The following is a 21,396-nucleotide window of genomic DNA, read 5'->3' as shown; positions in this document are numbered from 1 at the left end:
TCGTGCCTATTGCTATGTCTTAGTTTCTTCAGGTTCCCAGGTGGGTCAAAGGGCTGGGGTCTCAGGAAGGGTTTGGGGGCATTGTGCCTCAGCGTGGAAGGAAAGGGAGAGCCTCAGTAACCTTGTCTGAGCAGAACTTGAAAGGGAAGATTCCCTCCACCCTGTCCTTTCAGCAAAATCACTCCAATGCTGACAGCAGGATTTGTTTCAACGTGCTTCATTTTTAAAATAGTTGTTCCCATCATATTCCCTTGAATGATGTTTATTACTGGGCCACCTGCCTTGAAGTGGAGGTGCGGGCAGTGAAGTGGCCAGGCTGATTGCTGTCCTGGAGCACTGCTGTCCTTTAACTTGTGTCTTCACCAGCCCTCCTGCAATGCTGCTGCTGGAAGGAATCCTCTGATTTCCAGTGAATTATTCTAACACCCCTCTGCTTGCTGCCTGTCCAAACCACACAGGAGGTGACTGACCTGGTTACACTGGAGATAGAAGAATGTCTCCCACTGACTGCACCAGACACCAGGTAGGTGTACAGAAAATTCAAAGTCCCAGTCTCGTGAACTTAAAAGTTTAAATTTGTGAATTTAAAAAGTTACTCCAGTAAGAGGAGCTGCTCGACAGAGATTCAGCTCCCACAGTGAACAAGGGGCTGAGGGATGTTCTGAATTTATCATGGATAGCTCTTCCTTGCAGGTCCAGGCTGCCCACTGCCATGCTCAGCTATGAAATAAAAGAAGTTTTACACCAATCACAGGACCAAAAACTGCCTTTCCCCTCCCCAAAACCCAAATGATTTCAAAGTGCTTGGGATGACAGCTGATGACGGCCACAGCCAGACAAGGAGGGTAGTGGCCCATGTAGTTTTGCAATTAAGCTAGGTTTGCAAAGTTTTTATTTTGGAGAAAAGAACTCATCAGGATCTCTTATAATTGGAAATGAAACTAAATGAATGCCACTGCTTTTATTCTGGCAGCTGAATTCCACTAATGCTTAGCAATTGCCATGTTTGTAATGTAAATTTACTACTGTCGCTGCACTGAAATAGATTTCTTCTTTTTCCCTACTCATCAAAGTAAAAAATTTGCTCCAGCTGCTGCTGATCAAGAACTTGGAGAACATTACCCAGACTATTAGTATTCAGCACACACTGCCAGGTGCACAAATAACTCACTAGCATCTTTCTCAACCCAGTTAATTGAATCATGGCTTGATTAGGTTCAACAGACAGAACAAAATATTTTCCAAGTTTGAAAAGTTTGACCTACCTTGGATGAGTAAAGAATGATAAGGGACACATCCACAAGAAAAATCAGCTTTGCCTGTCTCATCTGAATCCATGCTCAATTTTCTGAGCACTCTGGTTTTAATTTGCTTCCTTTTTCCTATTTCTGTTAGTGCTGGAAGACAAATGAGCTACCAGGTACCCCAAAAGGTCAAAAGACAGAGCAAGAGAAATTTTAGCATAACTAGATTTTCTCATCCATTGCATGATTCTGCTGCACACAGAGGGGATTTCTGCTCTGGCTGTGCTCTCACGCAGGACTGTCGCAGATCCATTTGGCAGGGCAGGAAGGGACGCTGAGGAAGGGATGCTGAGGAAGGTTTGAGCTCTGGTGCACCATGGGTCCATCCAGCTGGGTGTCCTGTTTCCCCCAGCAGCCATCAGAGAGCACCACTGCTCCAGACTGCAGTGTCTCAGCCTAGAAAACAATGCTGTGCCATAGAATAAGCACAGGTACCCCCAAAGACAGGGAGAGGTGTTGGTCTGCCTGCTGAATTCATCTGGAAAGGAAGTAACTGCCAGGGAAATGAGGGAAAGTTACAGGTGAGAGGACTTTTGCTGCTGTGCAGGAATACCTGGGCTTTTCTTAATGGAAACCCCCCTTTTTATGGGAACAGAGGGTCCTTGTGCTCCTAGTTGTCCAAAGGGTTTGTGTATGTGCCAGAAGAAGCATGCAAATCAGCTAGAACAGTGGCTGTGCCAGGTGAACACACTCTCCTGCTGTGTCTCTCACTTTTCTTTTGCCTCAGCTGACAATTCCCAAACTCCCCATCTGCCATGCTGGGGTGACCCAGAGCATCTCTCCCAGCCCAAATCTTGGGATACAGTCCCACCTCCAGTGCAGCTGCAGCAACACTGAGTGGAGAACTGCAGAATCCCTGCAGACCAGGCCAAATCTGAGCAGTTGGAGAAGCCTGGAGAAGCACAGAAGCTGCAAGAGGACGGAGCAGGGCTGCACTGTCAGCACCACAGCACTGACAGCTTTCCAACTTCTTGGTGACCTGGCACATAACATTTGGGATAAAGGCACCTGAGGCCCATGTGAGGGTTGGCTTTGGGCCAACACATGCATTTAGTGCCTGGCTTTGTGTCCAGGTTTGACCCCTCAGACCAATCATCACTGCGTATTTTCCCACCTATCATCCCTGCCCCTTTTCTGGATTGCAACAGGACAGGATTCACAGTGGCTGTAAATCACAGCACAGCTCCAGCAGAGCTCACAGGGCTCTGCACAACCAATCTCTTATTCAGAAGGGCCAACAGACTTTATTATTTTGTGAAATACTAGGCATTACACAGCAGGGATAGATTTGACTAATTCTGACAGAGCTGGAGTTCCGTTCATTAGCATCTGTAAAATATTTTCAATTTCCTTGCTTATAGAAAATTGGGGTTTCCTACATATTCACCAAGGGTACTTTTTAAATAGACATCAGCCTGAAATAACTGTCATTCCACTCAAACTCTATTTAATAAGCTCTGGAGTAGAGCTTTCTCTTCCAAATTGGGTTCTGTTTTGGGCAAGCCTCACTGAAGAACAGGCCAGCTCTAAGCATCTAGCTTTGTTGTGCTAACTGCCATGTGAATAAAGAAAAGGCCCTTCCCCTAGAAAACAAAATACAAATCAAGAATTAAGAGCTTTCAGCTGCATTCAGTTGTCAAACAGGCTCTGGAGTATTAACAGATGGAAACAGTACATCTTTTGTTGTGATGAACACGGAAAGAGAAGAGTGATGATGCAGAGTTAAGCATCAGATTCTGAATTAAATCCTGGTTTCATCTGCTTGTCAGAGTTGTGCTTTATTACAGCATGACTCTCACCTGCACAGCTACAGTTCAGGGTCTGTGAGCATTTTCCAGTCTGTTTTCCAGAGGGGGAAGGAGGACTGGGCTCTAACCCAGCTGTAACCATCTTTTCCAGTCACTGCTTTGGCACACAAGGGCTCCCCTGGGAAAAACAGTGTTTGTTCTGATAATTATTTTTCCAACTGGTTTGACTTTTTTTATTTTTTTATTTTTTAAAGAACAGTTTGAAAGGAAAAGCATGTGCAAGTCAAGTTTTCCACAATTTCAAATAACTTTTTATGGCTTGAGATATTTTGATTATTAGCCAAAAAAAAAAAAAAAAAAGTTTCAATGAGCACAGAACATGGATGAGACGCTAAATACTGGAAATTGAGAATATGCCCCTTCAGGTAATTGATTCTAACTCTTCCCAGAAAAGACCTTTAGGTTGCAGGCTACAAAGAAAGGACTAATTTGGATTCCTTCAGATCCCAAAGATGTCAGTGTGTGCCACTTTGGTTTGGATGATTGTCGACTCAAAGTCAGACATCTTTGCAAACAGCACACTTGTTTTCACTGTTTTTCAGGCAGGCTGGAAGCAAGGCAGTAAATAAATATAAAGCTTCTATCAGCAACATTACTCCTGCAAATTTTTGAAATGAATATGGTAATTGGAAATTGTTAAAAATTGATAAACACATGTGAAAGAAAAGGAACTGCTGTGAGGCAATTTAAACAGAGAAACCATGGAATAAAGAAAAAGCAGCAATAGAAATTTTTTTGGCACATAAGCAAGTTTTTTTTTTCCCCTTAAAAAGTGTATGCACATACAAAACCAGAAGATATGGGAGAAAGAAAGATGGAAAATATTTGCACCAAGGGATGTGTAAGATTCATCCAGCCATGCCTTTGGAATCAGAAGATAAGGGATGAGTATTAATTTAGCACTAGCAGGAAACTGGTGTTGACTCCATCAGTTATGCTTATACTGAACTTGGAAGAAGTTTTAATGGAAAACTTTAGCTTGAACTATCAGGAACCTCAGAATAACAGGGCTGATCCTGCCACATCTGGGAGTTTGCCTGAATGAGAGCAGTACAAAAACATCCAGATTAAGAAGCTGCTCTGGAGAGAGCCCTTATTTATGACATCTTGCCCTCACAATCAGAAATTGCAGCCAAAAAGCTGCATGTCATACTCTAGAGTATCAAAAGATAATGATAAAATAAGATAATATTTAAGATAATGAATAAAACTTCTTTAACACATGAGATTAAATTGGGTATAAGGGTTTAAAGAAAACCTCTGCTGGCTGCAGAGCATAGAGATCTTATAAAGAAAAGTCTGTCCTGATTGCAGATTCAGAATATTGGTGAGAAAATCACACTAAATTTATGTCACAAACTTGGCATGTACAGACAAAAGAAGGAAAGAGAGGACATAGCTAAAGAGAAAATCAACCATCCCAGTCACCTGCATTTACAAAAGTCAGGCCAGACATTTGATTTTCCCTTAGAATCAAATACTTCTGGCAAGGTTCTTAGGCCACCTGTGGGAATTGGCTTGGAGCAGACTGAACCCTCAGCAAATAATGTTGTGCATCATGAAACCCTGGAGGAACCTTCTCTAGACACTGCTGTGGTGTGAGGAGATCCATTTCTCCATGATTCTGCTGAGAGGATTGTGGTCCAAGGACCCCAAACTGTAGGCAGATGGATATTCATTTCTTCTTAGAAGCTGGAGGTTTACAAACACTTAGCAGCCCTTCTGGGTAGGTGTCATTTTTCATCTTCTTTGACTGTCATGAGGTCCTACCATATTTACAGCAGCTCTGCAATATCTCAGTAACTTATCCAAGATCCAGCAAGTTTCTCCATCTGTCACACTTTATGTGTCCAGAAGAAGTCTCCTAAAGAAAAGACGCTCTTGAATTTCTCTGCTCAAACCACCCTGAATTAAATACCAAACACACCCTAGAGAAAGAGGACAAATCTGATTGTTTACACTTGTGAGGATGTATTTATGCCAGAAGTTACTTTGGACCCTGATCTCATGTGTGACAGTGCTCATCCTTTAACAACATTTTCAGACTTTTAATTGAATTTGTTTAATCCATTTAGAAGAGAGTTTTATTCAGAAAAAGCACTCCTCTTCCAAAATAAGAATAAAACAACTCACAGAGCCAATTAGGAGCCAATTATGGCTTGACATTCAAACTTAGCATCTTATTCTACACTTTCTTGAGAATAAATTTTGGCTCACCTCTTTCTCCTTCCCTTACAGCCATCCCTTCCCAAGGCCATTTGAGAGAGATAATTCAATGAGGGGTGAGATAACACTTGCCTGAATAAAGACACTGTTCGAGCCTGCTGCAGATGCACATGGAGAGCTTTCATCCCACCCCCTCTCTCCTGCGCTGCCACAGCTCCTCCATCAGATGCTGTCACTTTGCTCAGGCACATGAAGCTGGAGCCATCTGCTTGCTTCAATTAATTACAACTTGCTCCTGAGATTTCTGCTGGGACTCTCCTTTTGCAGGCGCGCTGAAATGAGAGCTGCAAGCATTAGGGGAATTGACCATGCTGTCCCACCTTTCAAATGAGAATGAAAAGAGTTGCCCTCACTAAATAAGAAAAAAGTATAATTTCAGCTCCCTCAGAAGTGGCTGGAGATGTCTTTCTCTGCAAATGACTTTTCCACTTGCACAAATAAGGCTGGGAAAGGCTGCAGTGTCAAGAATAGTTGAATTTTCAGCTACTTGCTCTTTAATAAATAATGACAGGCTGCACTTGGAGTTCAGCAAAGAAACTCCATTGCCTTTCTCCTGCCAGGACATCTAATGCATAATTACAGGATTGGACACAAAGTTTCCTGACACAGCAAGGTTAGTGCAGTCATGCACTTGAAAAGACGACCCAGTGAAATTCAGGGTCGAGAGCTGATAAGTATTAAACTGCTCAGGTGTTATGCACTTGGGTTTTGACCTGCTCCATTTGCATGCTTGCTGGAGATGTATTATGGCCACGAACACAGTGACTTTGGGGGCTCACTGTGAAAGAGAAGTGTTCATAACTCTGACAGGGAGATTTTTCTAAATACCTAAGTTGAACAATAGTATTATAATTGGCCAATATTGAAGCAGAACTTCTGGCTTGCAGCCTAAGAAATACCATGTTATTTTTCCTCTCCTCTCAAATACACATGATTAAGGAAGGTCATGAAGCAAAAAACCACCTCACCTTTACATGAATGCTCATATGAGCATATGATGTTACAGTTTCTATCACAAAAATATTGAGTCATCTGCGTAATTATTTCCAAATCACTGAAGTAAAATTTCCATCATCTTCTGCTTCATGTGAACTGCTCTGTGATCAGATCCTGGAGAATCATTACCTTGCCACCAGCCTTACGACCTGCTCCGAGCACAGCTTGACATTGCAGCATAAAGAACCAACCAGAATTTTGCTGGATTATTCCCAAATTCGCTACAACCTCCTTCACATCAGCTTCAGTGTGAGGCTAAATATAAAGAGGAGGCTAAGTGCTTTGGTGTTGCTTAGAGTCAGCCAGCCAACAGCTCCTTAGGGCTCCTGACAGACCCACACTTCCTTCTCAGGAGAATTCAGTGCACTTGTTTATCTTAGACTAGCATCTGCTGGCTCATCTCAAATACAAAGAGAAATCTAAAAGGCAAATCGAGTTTGCAAAATGTTTCAGATTTGTGTCTCTCCCTGGTTTCCAGTCCCGGCCACAGAAGAAATGAGTTACAATGCCCTGTGCTTGAGAGGAGCACTGGGTTTGCCAGGTGAAGTGAGAGCAGCTTCATCAGCAGCTCTGCTGCTGAGAAAAGCTCCAGTGTCTCTCTCAGTTTGGTCTGCATGGGACAAGAAACCAGAATGAAAATCAGTGTAACCCGTTCCTTTCACACTGCCTTTGAGAGAGCCACAGCCTCCTACACCCGCAAAACCTGGGAACTTGCACTGAAATGCAGAGTTAGGAAATTTGGAAACTTCTGAGGGGGACTGACACAGTTTATTAGTTTCTGCCTTTTGTTCAAAATATGTACAAGCGTCTGAAGTCTGAAGGGTCATAAAAGTCACTGAACAAGTGCCACTTTAAGAGATCCATTGCAAATAAAGGAACATATATCCAGCTGTTAAAATGAGGCAGCCCATAAATGCCAAGAAAGAGTGAGTGTTTATAAGAGCTGTACATCTGCTGCTTCTCCCTCTCCTTCTCATCCTTTCTGGATGCCCTTCAGAGGGTTCCTTATTGTAAAAAAGGAAGGGGAGAATGGGATAAAAGATGTGAATGAAGGACTTTAAATCAGAAACACAGGTTGTGAACTCCTTTTTGACAGAGAGCTGTGAGTCTGACAGTTCACTAGCCTGAAACCTGACTACTCTCTCTCACTCCCAGCACAAAATGAAGGAGATGGCAGGTTGCAGCATTAGCACATTAGAGTCCCTTCTTAATCTATTCTTGCCAAGCAGCTGATTTTTGGTGAACTTGCTGACAGCTCTGTAAACCTCGCTAGACTAATCTCTGCCAGTGACTGACACTCACAAGGGTTTGATGGTCAGATTACAACCTTGGGCTGGAACTCCTTTACAGATTCTCAAATTCAATAATCTACTGTGAACGATTTAATTAGAGAATCATCTCCAGTCAGTTTAACAAGAACATCCTTCACACTATGTTCTAGAATTCACTTTTCTTCAATAAATCAGGAAATTTATTCTCCCTGTCACACATCATCTACTTGTTATTTGCTTGGCTTAAATATTTCAGCAAGTGCTTTAAGAACGCTTGCTGTTAAAAAATTTAGGTGGTGAATAAAAATGCCAGTTTCTTATTTCTTAAGCCCCACTGATGCCAGGGCCCAGATAATAAAGGCAACACTTCTGCTGAGTTCTCACCACCAGAATTATACATCCGCAGTGTTGTCAGAGGGCTTAGCACTGGATTGAATCAGTTCAGTGCTCTTAGCACATCATCCCTTTAAACATCTGTAAATGAATAAAGCATATTTGATGAAAATCTGTCATGCACCAGTCATCTGCATTAGCAGGTTTTAGAATTTTAAGGAGAATTATGTTAGGCCTTAATAACAATAAAGAGCCCAACTGTGCCCACATGGAACACAGGGGGATGTTTTTTGCACACAGATTAAGGAGTTTCAAACATATGAACTAGACAGAGAACTTACATCAGGGATGGTGAAGAAAAACATCCACAGTCTAAAAATTATTCACAGGATACAAAGAACATAGGGATCAAGCAAGGAGAATTAATAAACAGTATGTACAAGGAAATGTATGTACACTGAATTTATTCATATTCATATTGAAAAATGAAGAAGTAGTAATCTTTATTTTAGGGAGACCAGCCCACACCTCATTAAAGTCCCATGTACCTAAAGCTGGGTGCACCTTAGGTCATTTGATTAGTGCTGAGTTCAGCCAAAGTTAAAATGTGAGAATTACTTTTTGGGAAAAGGCAACTCTGTTGTGGCCAAGGAATTATCCTCACCTTAGAATGGGACCTGTTGATTCTCTTCCTAGCCTCTTGGGATTTATTTCCTGATAATTGTGGGTCTCAGAAAAATATCCCTCATTAGAATCAGATTCTGGGAAAAAAAATAAACCGGACTCCATGAGATTTTATCAAGAACACAGTGTGAATATTAGTGACTTCTCCCATCTTTACCACATCACAAACTATCCATGGGCTCAAGCAGTGGGTCAGAACAGAACCACAAACCTCTCTGAAGTCAGTTAAACAGTGGGATGCTTTTGATGTTCTCCTTTCCTCTGGGATCAGTCAGAATGACAAACAGCGACCCACTGCTAGCAGAAAACAATGCTTTGGTGGAGTTGCACAGGCTGCAAGAGCTCTGCCCAGCACGTGCCTTTGGAAAGTCTGTGTCAGCCACCTTCTGAATTCGTGCTTCCACGTGTGGAGAACAGCATTGAAAGGTTTGCTTCACTACAGAGCAGACAATGAACAGTAATTTAAGAACCTGTCTGCCTAAACAAGACTTGCAAGAAATGAAAAATGACATTCCTGATGCAATGTAATTACTGTAGTTCCAGCCATTCAGTCAGGAGCAAAGTACAAGGGAAGGCTTCCTACCTTTCATTTCCTACAAAATCACAGGTATTAATTAACCTGACTTTTCAAAAAGGTGATACCTTTGACACATGGAGATTTTACAGCGGTTTGTAACCATCTGTTTTTTGAAAATTTACCCTGGTTTCTGTGACCTGATTGGATGGCCACGCAGTGCAGCATTTAACTGCTGAGAAATAGAACAATTTTTTTCCTTGCTTCATGCCAGATATTTAGCTGCTGTATTAAAGGGACAAACCCTGGTTCAGATAAGTCTGCTGGCTTTTCAGCAGCAGTAGCAATTTCTGTGGACATTAGCCAGGGGAAGTAAATAACGAGCAGATTTAGAGCTCATGACCATGCTGGTTTTCTGATTAGGAAGTAGAGGAAGTGAGTTAAATGAACAGATTTAGGTGAATCTTTGTTTGAATAATGAAGCAGTAGGAAAATTGTGATGGCATACAAGATTGGCAAACCATGGATATTTTTTTTCTCCTCAGATCCTAACACTTTTTCCAAAACAAAAGCCTCTCCCTGAATGACAGCGAGACTGGTAAGTCTGGCTGAGGGTTCTGCTCTTCCCAGAACCTGAAAGGCAACATCTTTCTAAGAGCCTTGAGCTCTGCAAAATGAAAAAAAAAAAAATCAAGTCTGCTATTTCAGCTGATGTCACATCCCAAGCCAATTTTCATCCAATTATCATTACACAAAAGCAGCTTGGTCCTTCCCATAGGGTCAGGGCAATAACTTTGCCACATCCCCATGGGCAGCAGATGCCATCCACCTCTGAAGGTGGGCACAACTCCACTCTCAGACTGGCACATCCACCCCACATCAGCTGCTGCCTCTCTGCTTAAAATTCTCTGCTTTCTGTAAGTAGGAAAATGCCTTTGTCTGTCCTGAGCATGCCTGCATGAGATGGTAAATTTAAAATCTGTGCTGTGGTAGCCTTAATTCAAGGCTGGCACGAGGCCTCCAGAGATGCACTGTGAGCTGATCCAGTGCCACAGCTGCTGACAGATGTCAGAGTCAGCAGCCAGGTACCCACACACAGAACTGGATATTCCCCTGTCTCTCATTAGAGCTCCTCACAATTCTCATTCATGATCTTTTCACCATACTTACAAGTGCCTAGCTGTTAATAAGCACTGTCACTCCAGTTATTATGTTTCAGATAAATACATTGCAGTAATTAATAGAGAGTAACAATTTGATTTTAAAGATATTGACTATGCCCCAGTATGAAAAATGACTAGACTGTCACTGCAAGCTCAGCTAGTCCTCCATTAGATTAAACGTGCAGTTCGTATGGGGAATTGTACAGAAATCCCTCATCAGTAAAATTATATTCATTAGCCTGCAGTTTAGAAATGAAGCTGGTAAACCAACTTTATCTGCTCTCTGTGGGGTGAAGAGACTTTTGATAACAGCTTTTTAATTAGATGAGGCTCCTTAGCATCAGCATGCAGATAAGTGGAACTGCATGAATTACCTATACTTTGTAGAAGTAGATCTTTTGATTTGGAATACAACAACAACAAAAAGATTTTAACATCAAAAGTACTGGGGACAAGACTGCTTGTGAGTAATAGCATCTGTATAAATTATAGCAGGAGCAGCTGCAGCAGAGATGAATGCCTGTAAAAATGAGCCTGCTAGAAGAAGCCTGTTCACATCAAAACTCAGAAACATCCAGTGCCAAGTGAATATTAAAACTTCCAGCCAGTTCCCACTCGGATAAGAGCTGCCTCACACTCACTTTTGCTTGTGGGACCTTGATTATAAAACATTTATCACATTTTCATCCCTTGTTAAATGATTTCTTCCAGGGGAGTTCTTTATTGGCAAGCATATCTAGTGATTCCATATGCCAAGCAGGCAGGAAAAACAGCAGGAGAATGGAAAGGCTGAATATTTCATTCAGTCCCTGGCTGCACGGGTTTGTACTTCTGGAGCACTCAGCACAAGATACAAGGTTTAAATAAAGCTATTTCCAAGAAAATGGCTGCTAAGTTCCCCCCTTTGAACCGGCTAGTCCCACAACTTGTCAGGTGGGAAGAACCCAGAGCAAAGCTCAGTGGTTCCCACAGGAGCACTGAAACTGGGCTCCTGAGAAAACTCAGGTCCTCACAGCAAGTTTTATTCACACTTGAGGCTTTCACAGGCACCCCACATTCTCTCTTTGCTGCTCTCTGTGTATAGACAGGAGGAAAAAAACAAGATATGAGCCAACAAGATGCCTGCAAAGGCACTTGTGGGAGTAGGAAAGGATCCTTCTCTTCGCCTCCAAGTTTCGATGGAAAATTGCTTTCCATGCTGGCTTGGAGCCTCCTCTTTGCTCACACATGGAGCTTGTCAGGGTCTGGGCACTCAGAATCAGGAGGTTGCTGCATTTATCTGTACCTTTGAAGATTTTGATGAGCACCTCTCTTTTTCCACAAGCCAAGTCTACACACACTGGATAATGAAGCTGATGTGTATTTCTTTTCAGCAGTTACTGGGCACCCCAAGCGCACTCTCTCATCATCTCCATGCTCTACGTGCAGACAATGTGCTGGTGGTACTCAGGGTCAGAGCTGCCATTTCCATGTTGGATGTCCAAGGGCAGCATTTCCAGGCCACTCATTAGTCACTCCTCTTTCCCCTGTCAGACTCTTCCTGGCTCGAGGAACCCCTAAATATATGTTCCCTACCAGAGCTTGGGTTCTGAAAGCAAAAACATTCCAGCTGCAAAGCTCAGAAGCCACAAACTGGCACAAACAATGTGTCTAGAGAGGTTGGAATCTTCCTGGGTAAAGGGTTGACCACCAGGTGACCCAAGGCCCAATACTGAGGTGTTTTACAGGGACAGGGCTTGCACGGGGAAGCAGAACAGCAAAAGCTAAGCCATAGGCTCTGTTCTACTCCTTTCCACATGGTTTACACCATCCAACCTGGTCCAGAAACTACCCCCCAGGGTCCTATATGTGGTGGGTGCACCTATTTCTCACCAATCTGTATAAGAAAAAGATTATTGCCATCTAAGGAAAAAGCAGAAAATGCATTTTCTAGAGGCTCCAGGGACTGCAGGATTTCTAAGGTCCAGGTTAGAATGAGACTGATTCTCAACTCCTTAACACGAGTTGGGAAGCACAGGCATCCTCCTGAGCAGGCACTCCTGAGACTGAGTGACTCATTTTTAACACCAGGATGCTGGCTAGGAAAATACCTGAGCTGTATTGGAGCTGTATCCAGTCCCATGGGAGAAGTGATAAATGGGATACCTCAGGTCTGATCCTCATCTTGCTGTTCCAGAGTTACACCATGGAGACCTGCTGCAGGAAATAAAATCAAGTGTGCCAAATTCCCAAGAGGTTTTTGTGCCCTCCCAGCAGGCACCCAGGACCAGGATCCCTCTCCTTCCTCCTGCTGAGGTTCAGATCCATTAACACGCTTCCTCCAAAGGATCTCTCCTCTCCAGGTGCACATCTTTGTTCCCTCCTGAGGCAGGGAAAGCCTCCTGCCACACAGCTCTTCACTGAGGCTGTTCCTGTAATCACCAAGCTCTTTTGAAAATCCTGTAATACTCCCCTGTCTGTTCAACACTGAATTTTCTGGGGAAAGGTCTTGCCTGGGTTTGAAATAATTGCGGGGAGAGAGGAGGCGAGCGGAGGAGCACACACACCTTGCTGAACAAAGACAGTTGTTTTACATACCACACAGCACCACTGTAATTTAAATGATGTCAAATGTAGCTCTTAGGAACTCTCAGCTCCAAGAAATAAACTTGCAGACAGTTTTAATACCATTCAATTGTCAAACAAAGTAGTAATTTACATAATAGCACACTACTGTGTCTGAAAGTCCCAACTCTTCCATAAGGCTCCTTGGCATAACACTTCTAGCTCCAGGAATATTTACATTATTTTATTCAGCACAATGCAGCTCTGTGGGTCCCAGTGGATTGAGCTGTACCAAATGTATTTTCCTTGAAAATATGGAAGTCTTTTTGTGCTTTTTTGACAGAAGAAACTCGATCACCTGGTCTCAGAAGATTTGCAGAATCTCACTCTTGGCTCCAGCACACACCAAAGCTCCTGCCCGCCAGCTCAGTTATGGAAAGGGCTCTCACGCTTTCTCCAGCTTCTCAGCAAAGGAGAGGTAATGAGCAGAGATGGGAATAATTAAATCCCAAATTTGATTCTTATTTTGCACACTAATTCTGCTTTGTAATGCACACCCCCTTGTGCCTCCAAATGTGCCGTGGCTGAAGAGGTTTTTGTTCAAGCAGTCAGTGGGGAGGTGACAGCATTGACCGTATCAGTCCCAGATGGCAGGGGACAGAGCAGGGCAGCCACACCCCAAACAGCTGGCTTCTATTGTGATATCATGTAATCTGATTAACATTAATCTGCATTCTAGATATCCATAAGCTCTTCTCAGGCCTATTTTTTTTTTCTCCAGCAGCATAATGTGAAGAAAAATAATTGGGGAAAAAAAAAGTGTCTGGCAGAGAGCTGAAATCCCCTTTGTTTTGGGAAGCAGGGATTGTGTCCACACTGTTATTGCTGGTTCAAGGCAATGTGAGCCCAGGAGCAGCTTCATGCACACACTGTGAGAGAACCTCTGCTGCTCTGAACAAGAACAACTGGGAGAGGTTTCTAACAGATGATGGAAGTCAGGGGCAAGAGAAGATTGTAGGACCTGTAGTGACTTTCTGAAGGTCACATATTCTGTTTGCACAAATCCTAAGAGCCCTGTCACCCCAGCCCATTTTAAGCAAAATGATGTTATTTCACTTTGAGTGAAATTTTCCACCATGATATTTTGTATCTGAACCTACATTTCCCACACAAAACCAACTAAGTTCCTAAGAGCAAAGCCTATTTGAAAGATGTCTATCTTGGCTGTCTGGAGTTTTACAGAAGAATCTTCTATTTTGGCAGGTATGTGACCTCCAAACTGCTCTGGACACTGCAATTTCCAGAAACCTGTGTTTGAAGGACAGGCTGCTGCATTTGCCACTTCTGCAATGTATTATGTCAGGAAAAATACAGTGATCCTAATCACGGTTTTGCTTCACACAAGGCAGAACAAGAAGGATAGAAACCAAAATGCTTTACCAGACAAAATGGATTTTGCATATATATATCAAATAGTACAACTATGCCAATAACATCAGTGTCTGATCTTACGGTCAAAAAAAAAAATATTCTTCTCACGGGTGTGGGACACCACCCTCATATGGTAGAGCAGCTTTACCGAACACATTCAAGTTCATTGTATTTCAGCCACTTTTTTGTTCTCTGGGTTGCAAGTTCTGAATTGTGGGATCATCCAGGCAGTCACAGACCTTCCCTTTACACTTGAGCATTACATTAGGACATCTCCCTCCCATTCCGCTCCACATTTCAGCTTGTGAAAAGTCTTTTGGAACCCTTCTCCAATGGTGTGTGCACATGGCTAGCCAAGAGCAGCTCCACTGTAGAATTACAGCTCAGCTATCTCGGTGTTTACTTTGATGAAAATCTAATCCTTGTTCTTGCCTCAGCAGGGCCGTCTTGGCTCAGTCTCTCTGCTCTGATAACCTTGCTCAGCACACAACTAGCTGCAGCTCACAACTTTCCAGTGTGTGTGTGTTGTTTTGTTAGGTGTACGCTGAGCATTTTAAAAAGTGCTGCAGTCATTAATGAACAGAATTTCAATTTACTATCACCTAGCCATTTAAATGTGGGGGCTCTTTTAATTCTCTGCTGTTAAAACCCTCACCCCTCATGTTTCATATTGGCTTCCAGGTATTATAATACTGGTTTTGCATGTAGAATATTATTTTACAGTATTACATCTTGCTCAAATCAGCCTTCAGTTAAAGAAGCTGAAGCTAAAGTCCTCAGTCTGAAGTTAAATCAAACCATATTTTAATTTTCTTCACTGCAGAGGCATATAACCAGCTTGAGGAAAAAGACACCTTAAAACACCCAAAGGTTTTCAAAACTAGGATAAATAAAGCCAAGAAGACAGAAGAAAAGACACGTGTTACAAGACTCAAACAACTCTTAACACGAAGAATGCTACAGTATTTCAGCCCCTGTCCCTTTAATTCATCCATTACCATCAGAGCAGTGCTCTAAGTAGTACAAATACTCATTTCTCATTTTGGTAATTCCAAGAGTTCATTGCATTAATACTGATGAGACACAGACTGAGATCCCTTGAAAGTGAATTGAACTGGTGTCTCCAGGAGCTAAATCTCTCCCAAATCCCAGCAGGGGTTACCTACGCAGGAAAGCAGCAAGAATCCCCACTTAAGTTAATCATCTCACTTGGGTGAAATTCTCTCTTTGCCAGGGGAGCAGGAGTATTTATTTTAGTATGACACAACTCCTTTCCTTTCCATCTTTTCTGCTCTCCTTTCCTCAGAAAGGTGGGAATTCACAGTGGCACTCAGATTCCAGTCTCCTGGATAAGCTTATGCATATTGAAAAATAGGGATTCAGAGTTCACAGTCTTAGTACATCAGAATGTCAATGTCAGAATAGCCTGCAGGGAAAAAACTCTAACTTTATTTCAAGTTTTTTAGCACTTTCTTACATATCCACACTATATACTGTAGTAATGATCTTTTTTTCTTTTTTTTTTCTTTTTTTTTTTTTTTTGTCTCTTACTGTTTGTGGAGATGGCAAAGGTGAAACTGATGCAATTATCAAATAAAAATTGTGGTTTAGATATTTTGCAAGGTCACCTGTACCTTGGAATGGCTGATGCTTTGGTAGAGACAGAAACAGATGAATCAACACACAGTCATTTTTCAGAGTGTTCAGCTATGAATTGGTGATTAACCTTTGGAACATATCATGAGGGAAAGAGGCTGATTCTCCCTCTCATTGCCTTCAAATCAAAGCTCATCTTCCATACCCCAGACCAAGCTACTGTGTTCAGCACAGGACTTTCTGTCTGAAATTCTTCATCCCATTCTTTGTAGCAGAAAAGACCACATAAGAATATAATCTTTTCCAGTTGAAACTCTGCCAGCCGTGGAATATCATTTCCACTGCCCACAAGCCACTATTTTAGTGTCCAGATCACAACCCCATTTCATCTTTCTTTAATACTGCATGGAGAAATTGCAGTGTGTTGGTATTGTCACATTCTAAGCTGCTAGAAAGAGTGCACTTGTCCTGAATTCTGAAATTTCCTAATGCTTTTTATCAAATTAGATAAATATCACCTTCCCCTGGCTGAGAATCATTGCAAAGGGTAATGGGTAAAAGAGAACCAGTGCTGAGAAGGCACAGAACAGAGCAGTGGGAGCAGCACCTAACATTGGCAGAAAGCACTGTCCATGCCCTGTAAGTGGAGAGAACACTATTTATGAGTGATAATCGAAACATATTCCTTATTGGCACTTTTTGATTTTTTGTGTACCCGGTCTTCATGGAAATACAGCAGAGACTTCAGATTTTTAATGAAGTATGAGGACTTGCCTGTTATAGAGTGATTTTTATAAGAGGGAAGAGCAAATCTGATGCCAAAAAAATTTTCCAGAGTTGATGAAAATTATATATTTTCACCATAGTCTCAGTTAAGATTGTTCACTCCTTCTGAAACAAAGTTTAGAGCTGCAGAAATCTTTATCAGATCTCTAACCACAATATGTGGTCATGTGAGTCTGTCCAGAGATGCACTGGCATCTTGCTCTAGGCTGTGCTACTGTTTATTTGGAAAAAAAAGAAGATATAGCAAATACTCCAGGCACACCTTCTTCCAACTCAGTCTTCTGGGACAGATGTCAGTGAAGGATTTGCTTTGTACTTGACCTCAAAGAAGGGCATTTGACTTTTGAGCAACCATACTAGAAAACCAGGTTAAGAGAACAACTTTAATGAGAACCAGATGCTGCATCTGAACTGAATTTTCATGAGTTCATGAATTATAGAAACCTCAGGGGCAGGGGTGGTATCAAACTTGTAATTCAATTTCAGTTGCTATTTCGAAGTCCTGTTCCAGCATATAGAGATCCAGGAGGAATCTGAACAACTTTTGTGAGTTCTTTTTGTTACATTTGAATACCAAATAACTCACTGCTTTGCTTCACACCTCAGATAAGAAACCTCTAGGTCTGATTTTTCCTCAGCTATCACAGCAGATAGTCTCATATCCAAACACCCTTAATCTGGGTAGATGTCACGTTTCACTAGTGTACACATGGTTAAAGAATTTGCAGGGCAGCTGAAAAACAGCATGCCTTTTGAAATCATGCTTAGCCTTGCTTGAAACTTCTCCCAGCTTTGCTGGATGCTTTAAAAATGCAATCAACCTACAAAATATTAAATAAAGGCAGCCACTAAACAGCATTTTCATGCCTTTGGTAGAAGATTAAGAAAACCCCACTGCACTCCCATTATTTTAAAGATGCTGTTGGTAACTACAGCAGGTGGAAAAGGCTTTTTCTGCCTGTAAAATCTGTGCTATGTAATTTTGCTTCACTTAAACAGGAGTATGTGCACACGGAAACAAAGTTCTGAGCTTATTTATCTTTCCTCTTCTTGGTGAATTGATACTGAAAACGACTGTTTGAAGTCAGCCCTTTTATTCAAAAGCCAGGGAGGTGTGGGATAAAACAGGACCCTGTCTGACAGAGGCATTTTGCTGCTGCTCTGCCTCAGGTGCTGCTGGTGGAGAAGCAAAGGCAGCGGCGTGGAGCAGATGGCCCGACGTGCTTCAATAAACTCGTGGAACACTCAGTGCTGTGCCTCTGCACAAAGCTGCACTTCCTACCTCAGGCCTTTCAAACCCAGGTCTGTCTCCCACATTATTTATTTCTCAGATCAATCTTAAAAATAATGTAGGGAAGGACTTGCTTTTGTGATGAAGAGCAGTTTAACAAAGCTAACAGTGTGCCTACAAGCTTTGCTGAGGCTCTGCTGCACAGAGGTGAACGTTCTGCTGCTCTGTTAATGGTTATGGGTAGTTACTCATCAGGCAATAACCAGCTGTCATGAATAAAATCTCTGCAATCTACCAATTTCTAGACATATAATCTGGGCTATGGACAAAAGTACCACCTTCTGGACCAGGTGGCAGGAACACAAGACGTTGCAGTTTACTTTGGTTTTGTTTCGCTGAGAAACTGGCATTCTTTTTGTTTGGATCAACCCTAATGAAACATCTGCTAGGTTTTAATTAAAATAAAATGGAATGCAGTTTCCTGAACAGGTGGAAGCAGGAGATGATATACCACGGAGCTGAAATCCCTCCATGTGTTCAGAGACTGCTCAGAGTCCCAGCTTTGGCATCCATAAACCGGCGATGGAGTGTGTCAAGAACATTGTGATTGTGCACATGAGTCTGCTTAAAAAGGCGTCTACTTAGTCAGGGAACAGCAGAAAGATAATATTCCAGCAACCCTACATTATAGCCAGGTAATGACTGGTGTAATGGTTTCTTGCTTCTGATGTACTACATGGTGGTATTTTCCAGTTGTGAGAATTTGGACAACTCAAATCACTCACAATAAAACCTTAGAAATCAAAATATCAGCCAGACATCAAAATTCATGAAGTACATAATGACTATGATATTAAAAAAAATTGCAAGCCCACCAAAATCTTGGGTACTGCTCCCATCCTGCCCCCGTCCTTTGCTGCAAAGAGCAACCCCAGAGGTTGTGCACCTCGAGCCAGCTGCCAAACAGAGCAGGGCAAGATCAGCTGCTTCAGGTCGCATTTTATTTAGGCATAGAAGAGAGGTGGTGCTCTTCAAGCACCAGGCCAGAGTCCTGGCCTGGCACAAGAAGGAAAGGAGGTGATTCTGAAATGTGCCTGGTAAGTGCCCAGTGGAAGAGACAGTCCTGGTGCTACCATTTATGGACAATTTAAATTTTCAATGACATAAGTGAGCTTAGTGAGCTAGAAAACCTGGCCCTTTACCAAGGAATGCTTAATACTGATTGCTTTAAATTATATCTGTCCTTTAGTGCTTTTATGCATCTACTGTCAGTGAGCCTGTAAGTGTTCATCTATTATTACTTTGGTGGGTACTTCTAAAACAGTAGCTCCAGAACTAACTAAATAACTAACTTAATATCACACATGAAGTCTGCAAACCTCTCTCATCTCCCTCTGAAGAAACATGTCATGAACTTTTCCTGTTGCAAATAAACTGCTGCAGAGATCCTTAGTGTGCACCACATTCATCAGTAGATAAAAGCTATTTAGTGCACGGGGTATTTAGCTTTAATAAACTTTTCAGTCTATCAGGTTGAAACAGTTCAATGCTACAAAATACTCATGCAAGAATTGCTTTCTATACACAAACATCCAGTAGTTTTTGAGATATAACGCATAAAGCTTTTCTGATTTTTGCTTTCAAGATATTAAAAGTCTTCTAAGGACTAATGGTTTGTAAAATTCCAGTTCAATATCAAAGAATAGGGGAAAGAACATAGCATGCTGCATTTAAAGGAGCTCTTCAGTTCAAATAACTGCCAGGATTGTAATTGTGTACAATAAAAGGTAACATATGGAGCTGGGAGTTTGACCTGCAAACCCCCTGCTAGTTCTGCTTGCTCCGTGCTTTGTACAGTGGGTTGATTACTGGTTATCTCCCATGAAAAACGGACTTGTCTGACATGCTCAACTCTGCAATTTGTAAAATGCCTTCAGTTTGTGCTTTGATTTAGAAAATGAAACAGCAGCGATATAAAAACACATAAAACTTGGGTAAAGCTTGGCTTTCCAAGGGATGCCATCCAGGGCACTGCTGCCAGGCAATGGGTTGTGAAGCCTAATGAGGCACAAGCCTGACAGAAGATGGTAATTGAAACAATTTCAGAACTGTAAAAATGATCTGGAGACAGCAGAGCATTAAGAAGGAAGGATGACCTTGGTATGACCCAGGTCCTTACCTAACTCAAACACATGCTGTCCTATCTAAGGGCAAGGAAGTCACCAGACTTAATTAACTAAAACAGATAACTGAGCATGTTTCAAAACATCTGTGATGTTTCAGTCCATGAGATAATTCAGAAACAAAGCACTTGGAAGGTGGATTGGGTCTGACCTCCCATATTGAGGGCTATTTCCATAACTTTCTTGCAATAACTTCATGTCTCAAACGGAATTTAGGGTTGTGCTGGGATTTTTGGACATGCCTCCCAGAAAGCAGGCTGCTCTAGCAAAACATTTGCATGGTTTAGAGCCATGTTTTCTTTCACTCTCCCTCTGCCATCTATATTTGTAGATCACAACTTCCCTGGCAGCTAGTGATTAATTTTTTTTACTGGTTCAGATGCACAAAGCAATGCTTGATATGGAAAATCCATTTAACAAGTTTGTTGGCTTTTTAATCAGTTTCTGCTGTCCTAAAATGTGAGTCATACACATTTTAATGTGTCACAGTTTATTTTTTGAGTATAAAACCCATTCCACATTAAACAAGAGAAGTCTCTCAAGGAACCTTACAGACAGGGATGAAGTATAAAGTTGCACACTGTGATAGGTTCCTAGATAAGGATATTTAAAGATCTGGGCCTGTGTGATCCAGGTCCCTTGATGCCCTGACCCACCTGCCTTTGCTACACTCACGTGTGCTTTGTACAACCACTGTGTTAAACCTTCGCTACAACACTGATAAAAAGGCAGGAAGATATATTTGTCCCTTTGTGGTCATTTGATATGACAGTTTAAGCCAAATGCCCAAGAACACAAATAATCCTGAAAAATAATAGTCATGGGACAAGAGAGGAAAGGCAGGGAAATCCAGCAAATAATTAGACTTTTTGTGATGTGATAGCTGACTCAGAGTTTTTATAGAGCTGAAAGGAAAAAAAAACTTATATTGCACAGAAACATACATAGGTTGGGTTCATATTAGACAAGAAGTTGGCCAAGGTATGCAACAATGGGCAAAAATAGGAGCAAAGATAGAAAAAAGTTGGAAATTGGGTCTGGATTCACTTTTGTGGAAGTTGCATGATCCAAGTTCTTCAGGTAACACCTATAAAGTAGAATGAAGACCTGAGGCTTTGCAAAGCAGTCTGAATTTTGGATTTAACTATGTACCATTAAAGCGCATAAACCAGTTAATCACAAAGGCATCCACTGTTCTGGTCTGGAAAAAGAAGTAATTGCTACCTCTCATAACACAGGCATGCAAGCTAATCCTGTGTGGGGTTTCAATCAGCAGCTACAGATCCTTCAAAGAAAGCCAGAGAAACTCCACAGCAGACAATTATA

This window comes from Chamaea fasciata, unplaced genomic scaffold (genome assembly GCF_029207755.1).
Source record: "Chamaea fasciata isolate MVZ Bird 193981 ecotype frontalis unplaced genomic scaffold, bChaFas1.0.hap1 SCAF_18, whole genome shotgun sequence".
Taxonomy (NCBI): Eukaryota; Metazoa; Chordata; class Aves; order Passeriformes; family Sylviidae; genus Chamaea; species Chamaea fasciata.
Note: the sequence above shows the minus strand (reverse complement) of the source record.